General features: G+C 40.4%; 1 pseudogene; it reads right to left on the bottom strand.

Moving 5' to 3' along the window:
- Nucleotides 1-321: 321 nt before the first annotated feature.
- Nucleotides 322-2928, bottom strand: LOC119361144 (annotated as a pseudogene).
- Nucleotides 2929-7203: the final 4275 nt, after the last annotated feature.

Below are 7203 nucleotides of genomic sequence, written 5' to 3'. Positions count from 1 at the left end.
GCGTATTCGCGAAAAAAAAATGTTCTTGATCTTAATTATTGTGTGGTGCGAGAAAAGCATCATTTTTTCTTTAAAGTGCATTAAGAAGATAGAAATACACTCTTTTGTGAGAAAATTTTAAAGCCAAACGTACACTCTTCGACGGAGGGAGTACGCGGCAACTATTGAGGCACGAGATCAAACCCCACTAAACAGTCGTGTAATCAACACGAAGAGTCAAAGCAGTAGGGAAAGTCAAAGCGGTGGAGTAATTTGTGGCAAACGAAGGGAACAAAACACCCCATCACACGTGTCACTTCTACAACGACCGTAGAAAAAAGTTTAGAAAACCCAGAAAAAATAGATCGCTTCTGGGCCTAGAGTCTTGTTAGCCTCCATCACACGCATCATTTCTACAGCAACCGTAAGAAAATGTTCAGAAAACCAGAAAAATAGATTGCTTCCAAGCCTAGAGTCTTGTTATATGACGGGTAACTACTACTCGTCGCACCTCGGGTTCCTCTCATGGTAGACAGACTCATCAACTCATCGATCAAAGACGCGAGCAGTCCAGACATGAACCTGACGCCCATGGCCGGCAGCCAGATGTTGCGGTCGATGAGCTGCGCCACGAAGAAATTACTGGCCTCGGCCTGGGTCATATTCATGTTGTAGCCCGGCAACCTCAACTTGCCGCCGGCGCCGACGCTAGGGCCCGTGTTTATGTATTCCCCGTAGTAGAGTGTGCCGAGCGTGGTTGGTTCTCGTCCCACTTGAGCCACCAGGGTTGGCACATAGGCCGAGCAAAAGTGGCGACTCCTCCAGGCCCCAAGAGTGAAGGACCCCGATATAAATTAAACTAGTAAACACTATATAATTATACATTACATCTGAAAGATTGTTAAATGCATAAAATAGATTCTTAATTCGAAGGAGCACAAATACACAACACATACTAATAGTTAGTTTATACCATTCAGAGGCAAACCAATCTGAGTAGCGAAGTTGAGTTTAAATATGTTAGTTTTCCTTTATGATGAATGTCTTAGTATCATAATGGAATTTATGAAAACAAGATTGGAATGTTTAAACCAGTGCACAATTTTCATTTGAGAAACTGGTAGAAAATCTCATTTGCATCAAATCAAGTCAAGTGAATCTAGATGAGCATGTCAGATAGTCAAATCTTGTGCAAAATCAATCAACACATTTGGTTCTTCGATGATTCTATTACTGAACCCAATTTGTATGTCACATTTGTTATACTCTAAAAGTTTCTATGAATATGGTTGCCTAATATATACTAGAAACCACTGTTAAAATATTTGTTTGTATGTATGATTTAGAAATATCTACCATGTTATTCACTACTATTAAAAGATATATGAACAAACACATATATATGCAAATATATGTCTATACACTATATAGCTATGCAGTGTTAGAAAATTAATTTGAAGCACTTTTTTAACAAGAAAAAGATTTGGTAAATCATAAAATTTAAATTTTCTAGAACCAATATTTTCATTCATATACATTACAATTGTGTAATAATCAATATATTATTTGAAAACATTATTATGTGACTGAATAGTAAAAAATGTATTAATTAAAAATATAATATGGTGTACTTAGTTTACAATATGTATAAAAGTTCAGTACAAAAAATAATTATTTTACATTGCCTCGGGCCGCAAAATGGTTTGGACCGACTCTGTGAGACACCCCTCGCGCCGCACCACGATGCCAATATAGCATTGCATGAACACCACTTGCGAGTATGCCTTCCACAGCCGGCCCAGGAAGGTTTGCGTGGCGGTGGCTTTGTTGGTCTGGTTGGCCTGCGCGCGTAGGAGACCATCGTGCGTGGAGATGTTGCAGAACTGAAAGTCGAACCCGCTGTTCATGGAGCCGTTGACGCGGCCCTGTGACATGACAGTGTTCTTCTAGCCCGGGAGCGGGGCGCGAGCCAGGAGAAGGCAGTTCTGGAAGACCGCGGTGGCACCGAAGACGAAGTCGACGGTTTCGGCGGCACGATAGTCGCGGTAGAACTAGTGGAGCGTGTGTGGGTACAACATGTCATGGTGGCCCTCGAAGGTGCAGCGGTAGAAGAGGGAGAGGTCCGAGTCGCTCCGTAGTGTTGGAAATATGCCCTAGAGGCAATAATATTTGTATTATTATATTTTCATATTCATAATTATAGAGTTCATATTCTATGCTATAACTGTTATGATCCTGGAACATGTGATTCAGTGGAAAACTCATATGCACGTGTGGAATGATAAACAGTTAAATAAAAAGGTTCCTAGTCTTGCCTTGAGACTAACTCAAGTGTTCTTGGTGATCACGTTTTCCGGATCTTAGTATGTCGTTATGTGTAACAATAGTCCTAAAACAATATTAAGATTATGATGTTAGAAGAACGGTCATATTGAATCGACCCAATGTTGTTTGTTATGAATTGAGTTAATATCGTCTTTATTCAATTGTAATAACACAGAGTGTTAACGTGTGATATTGCTCCTTAGACTATGAGAGTATAGTGGTCATTTCTTACCGCACAGTGGGCTTTGGGGTTGCTCAAACGTCACCTCTAACACGGTGATCATAAAAACAACTTACGGGTTCATCAGAAAGTTTGACAAGTGGCCAGATAGCTCAAGAGTGGGATTTGCTCCTCCGACGATGGAGAGATATTCTTAGGGGCCTCTCGGTGTGAAGGCATCAATCATAGTCTAGCCAGTCACAGGGATGCGGAAACAATAACAAGAAAGAGGAACAAAACCGGTAACTAGGATTTTGGTATAATAAGCATAATGATGACTTAGGAGGATACCGATGCAGCCCAGATTTTGTAAAGTATCGCGAAGCAAAGCGAACATCACATGATAACCAAAGGTTCACTCGAATATCATTCGTGTACTCACAGGGATCCATATGGACGTCCATGGTCCCGCTATCGGTCATTGAACGGTTTCGTCCATGTCTGTGAGTTATCGAACCTACGGGGTCACAAGCTTAAGGCAATCAATCTGCTGAGTCTTAGTAGGACGAGAATAATGATAAAATATTTGTGGAATTATTTCATGAATATTCAGAATAGTTTCAAGAGGATCCGGAAGTGTTTCGGGGTCATCGGAAGGGTTTCGATGGATATCGGGTAATACGGTGATAGAGGCGAGGGTGTCCCGATCTTTCGATGAGATGATAACTATCGATCTGGTGGAGACGACTTTGACGATCCGACTACAAACGTGCACGACGTTGCGCCTTAGCAATCGCTAACCCAATCTCCTGAGGTTACTGACGATGCCGGAAGCACGGTCAGCCTGACCACGAAGGTCTATTCCTGCAAGCAATCGAAGAACGAGCAAGAATATGATAAAGCAATCTGAATATTGCAAATATATATGAGGTATTGATAATGGTGGGGATCCGTAAGCGGTCTTGGTCTGGTCGTTGGACACAAACGAAGTACACGAAGTTGCAATGGCTAACTTTTAACTAAACAAATCCCAAGGAAAAGCTACTAGATGGATCTACTTATATAGGAGCAAGGGGTGGCGTCCAAGGAGATGGGAGGACGTCCCAAGGCAGCCTAAAACTAAATCTAGGTCGTACAAGGCCAATGGGCCCAAGTGGAGGTGATGTAACACCTTTGGACTTGTAGTTTGACTCGGATTCTGCTGCAGCATCAGATTGTTTCGTCCACAACTCAATGCTCCGGACGAATTTGAAGGTGATTCCAATTGGGTTGGAAAGTGCACGAAATCTAGTTTCCAACAAAAAAAATCACCCAATTCGGAGTCCGTATGAAAAACTTGTGTGCGTTTTGAGTCAGGTATGTCTGTGCAGTCCGAATCTGAATCCAGAACGTGAGAGACTTGGACTCTATCTTCTCTTGGGCCAAAAGTGACGTGAGAGAACTTTTTGGACAGCAAATAAACATCTCTTTCTTCCTTATCTTCATATGTGGATTGTACAAATGTCCCATACACCTGCAATTAGACAAAACACAAAAGTGTGTGAAGTATTTTTGTTCTGGATAACATAAATAGGTTATTGAATAGTTTGCACTAGAAATCACCTGACAAATATGCATATATGCAATATTTTTGGTCATATCCAAGGTAGTCATGTCCTCATCATCCTCCCCTTCTTGAAAATAAAGCCGTCCTCGGCGTTGCTTAATCTGAAATGTGGCTAACAAAGGAGACAAGGTGTACATGTTGTATATGTATATGTCATCCATTTTTATTTCCCTTGATTTTTACATATATGACACATGAATAGATGAGTAACTTGCACAGTTCATAAAATCTAAAGCCAAAAAATTAGCACAAGAAGTAGAAGGCATGAAAATATTGCAACTCAGTTTGCACATATAAGTGAAGCTCTTATTCATTTCAAAAGATTGACAATGTTCATCATTAAACCATCCCAACATTGGTGAATAAACCTTACTTGCATCAAATTTACATGCTACAACATGCTTAAATAAGCAAACATGCAATAAGTCATTCAACACAGAATCATCACCAAGATTAGAGGTCATATCAAAATGATTAAACATTGGTTCTTTTGCATCAATAGTTAATTCAATGGGTGCACTCAAAATTGTTGGTATTTCAGTTATTTGATCACATGGCAAAGTCAAATTATCAACGTAGTCCTCTAAAATAGGTGGTGTGATCAAAGTAGTGGGTAGCTCATCAGATGGTGCATTCAAATTGACAAGGCATTCATCATTCTCATGTAGAGATGGAAGATCAGTACCTTTGTCATTACCTCTTATGATCAACTCAGATGATGTAGCCACTCTCAGGGGCGATGTGTCACATGGTGGAGGTGATGTAGTCCTGACAACAACGGATGTGGTTGTCATAGTATGCCTAGTAGTTGAAGGAACAATCATATCAACTCTTGGAATGTGCACCGTGCGCTTGTTCTCCTCGTGGCTAACACGTCGTTTTATTTCCTGTTCAGCTTTGCAAGCAAGATGAAACAAATGGTCCATAGGATAACACTCTTCATGAATTAGTATCTCTTGAATATCACGGTTTAATCCTCGCCAAAATCTATCCATAAAATCATCTTCACTTTCTTCTAAAGAGGAATGCAACAAGGTAGTTTGTAAATCATCATAATATTTTGTTACAGTTTCACTACCTTGTTTTAAGTGTTGCAACTTCTTAATCATGCCACGAGTATAATAAGCAGGGACGAAAGTATGTCGCATGGCAAGTTTCAAATCATCCCAAGTAGTAGGTATATAATCAGGGTGTAACCGACAATATTCACTCCACCAAACCAAAGCATAACCAGTGAAAGAGACAACCGCAACCTTAACCTTTTTATGTTCATTGAAATTATGGGAAGCAAATATATTTTTTATGTCGAACTCCCATTCAATATATAAAGCAGGTTTAAAACGGCCATTAAATGGTGGTATAGATACATTAACCTGATCATGTGCATTTGGATGTTTGTGCACCTCTCGTGACGGTTGTGGTATTTGCAAAGGTGGTGGCACGTCTCCCGCGATCGACAAAGCCCATGAATTAAATCTGGATCCTGTCATGATTAGTAGAACAAGAAACAAAATCCAAAAATAATGTTCCTATAACTACTAGGATGTGGTGGTAAAACGCTCACAGTAAAGCAAATATCAATGTCTTACAAGTTCTTACCATGCAGCAGGCGGTGATCGGCAATCAGTGGTGTCAACTAACTCCGAATATTGAGTAAAGCGATTGCCAGGGGAGCGTACGTATACACGGTGTAGAAATATGTGGAGCTGGGTTGGCTATATATGGTAGCAAAAGATTAGCAATAATCAATTCAAAAATGCAATGTTGAATAAACGCTCAACGACGGTACTATGCTGGTCCTAGGCTAGACCGGACTAGAGACGCGAGCCTAGAACACTAATGAGGTCACGGCGTAGCACAACTAGCATCAATGAAGGATACTAAGTAGCTCTGGACAGAAAGATATAAGTGAAGATCACAACGGCAGTAAAGATAATGATGAAAAACAACTGCCAAACAGGATATACAACAACTCTCTCTCCAACTTTCCTCTTGAAAAGTTTGAGCCAATTTTCTGATAAATTCTTTCAAAGAATGCTACTAACTCAAGCTTTCCAATGCAAAAAGAATCACTCAATTCCGAGTTGATATGAGGAGTCAAAGAATTCTAAAACTGGCCTGAAAAATTGGAACAAGCTGTGTTCACGAACTTCAGAGGGCAAAAAGACCTATTTTAGAAGCCGATTTTGAGGTGTCAAATATTGAACTAGTTTCTGCAACTATTTAGATGCGGCTCGTCGCTAGCTTCAATTTGAGTACTCACGGAGCCAAAACGGACTTCGTATGAGGAAGATACACCTGTTTTACTGAACAGTGCGCAAAACAGATTCCAATCCGAATTCAGGTACGAGATTGATTCTAGATAGATCCGATTTTTTTCTTCTCTTTTTTTTTCTCACGCTTTTTTTTTCTTCTCTCTTTTTTTCTTTTTTTTCCTCTCTTTTTTTTCCTCTATCTTTTTTTCTCCCTCTTTCCAAGACAAACTAGATAAGATGCAGATTGGATCAGGCGAAGATGTGAATGACCTCAACTATGATTATGACAATGAACAGTGCGTAGCATGTGGTGGAAATTAATGGATGGGAAGGTGGACAGCGAAAGGGATAATGATGCAGCGGCGGCGTGACTAATGTGAACAGAACTCGAAACTCTAAAGGAACTAGACACTAAGACCAGCAACTGACACGACGATGCAACCGATAATTCAACTATGCAAGCAATGAATAGAAAATTGCACAGGCTCAGACTGGCTTGGATAAAGGATGAACAGATCTAACTTTCTTTTGTGGCTTTTGCTTGGACAATAGGTAAGAAAATAAATCTAATCTAAGAAAAACTGGAAATTCTCACCGAGCAACCTGAAAAACTGATACCACTTGATAGAGGCGAGGGTGTCCCGATCTTTCGATGAGATGATAACTATCGATCTGGTGGAGACGACTTTGACGATCCGACTACAAACATGCACGACGTTGCGCCTTAGCAATCGCTAACCCAATCTCCTAAGGTTACTGACGATGCCGGAAGCACGGTCAGCCTGACCACGAAGGTCTATTCCTGCAAGCAATCGAAGAACGAGCAAGAATATGATAAAGCAATCTGAATATTGCAAATATATATGAGGTATTGATAA

Source organism: Triticum dicoccoides, chromosome 2B (assembly GCF_002162155.2).
Source record: "Triticum dicoccoides isolate Atlit2015 ecotype Zavitan chromosome 2B, WEW_v2.0, whole genome shotgun sequence".
In the NCBI taxonomy this organism is placed as follows: domain Eukaryota; kingdom Viridiplantae; phylum Streptophyta; class Magnoliopsida; order Poales; family Poaceae; genus Triticum; species Triticum dicoccoides.
Note: the sequence above shows the minus strand (reverse complement) of the source record. Positions and strands in the feature narration are given on the sequence as shown.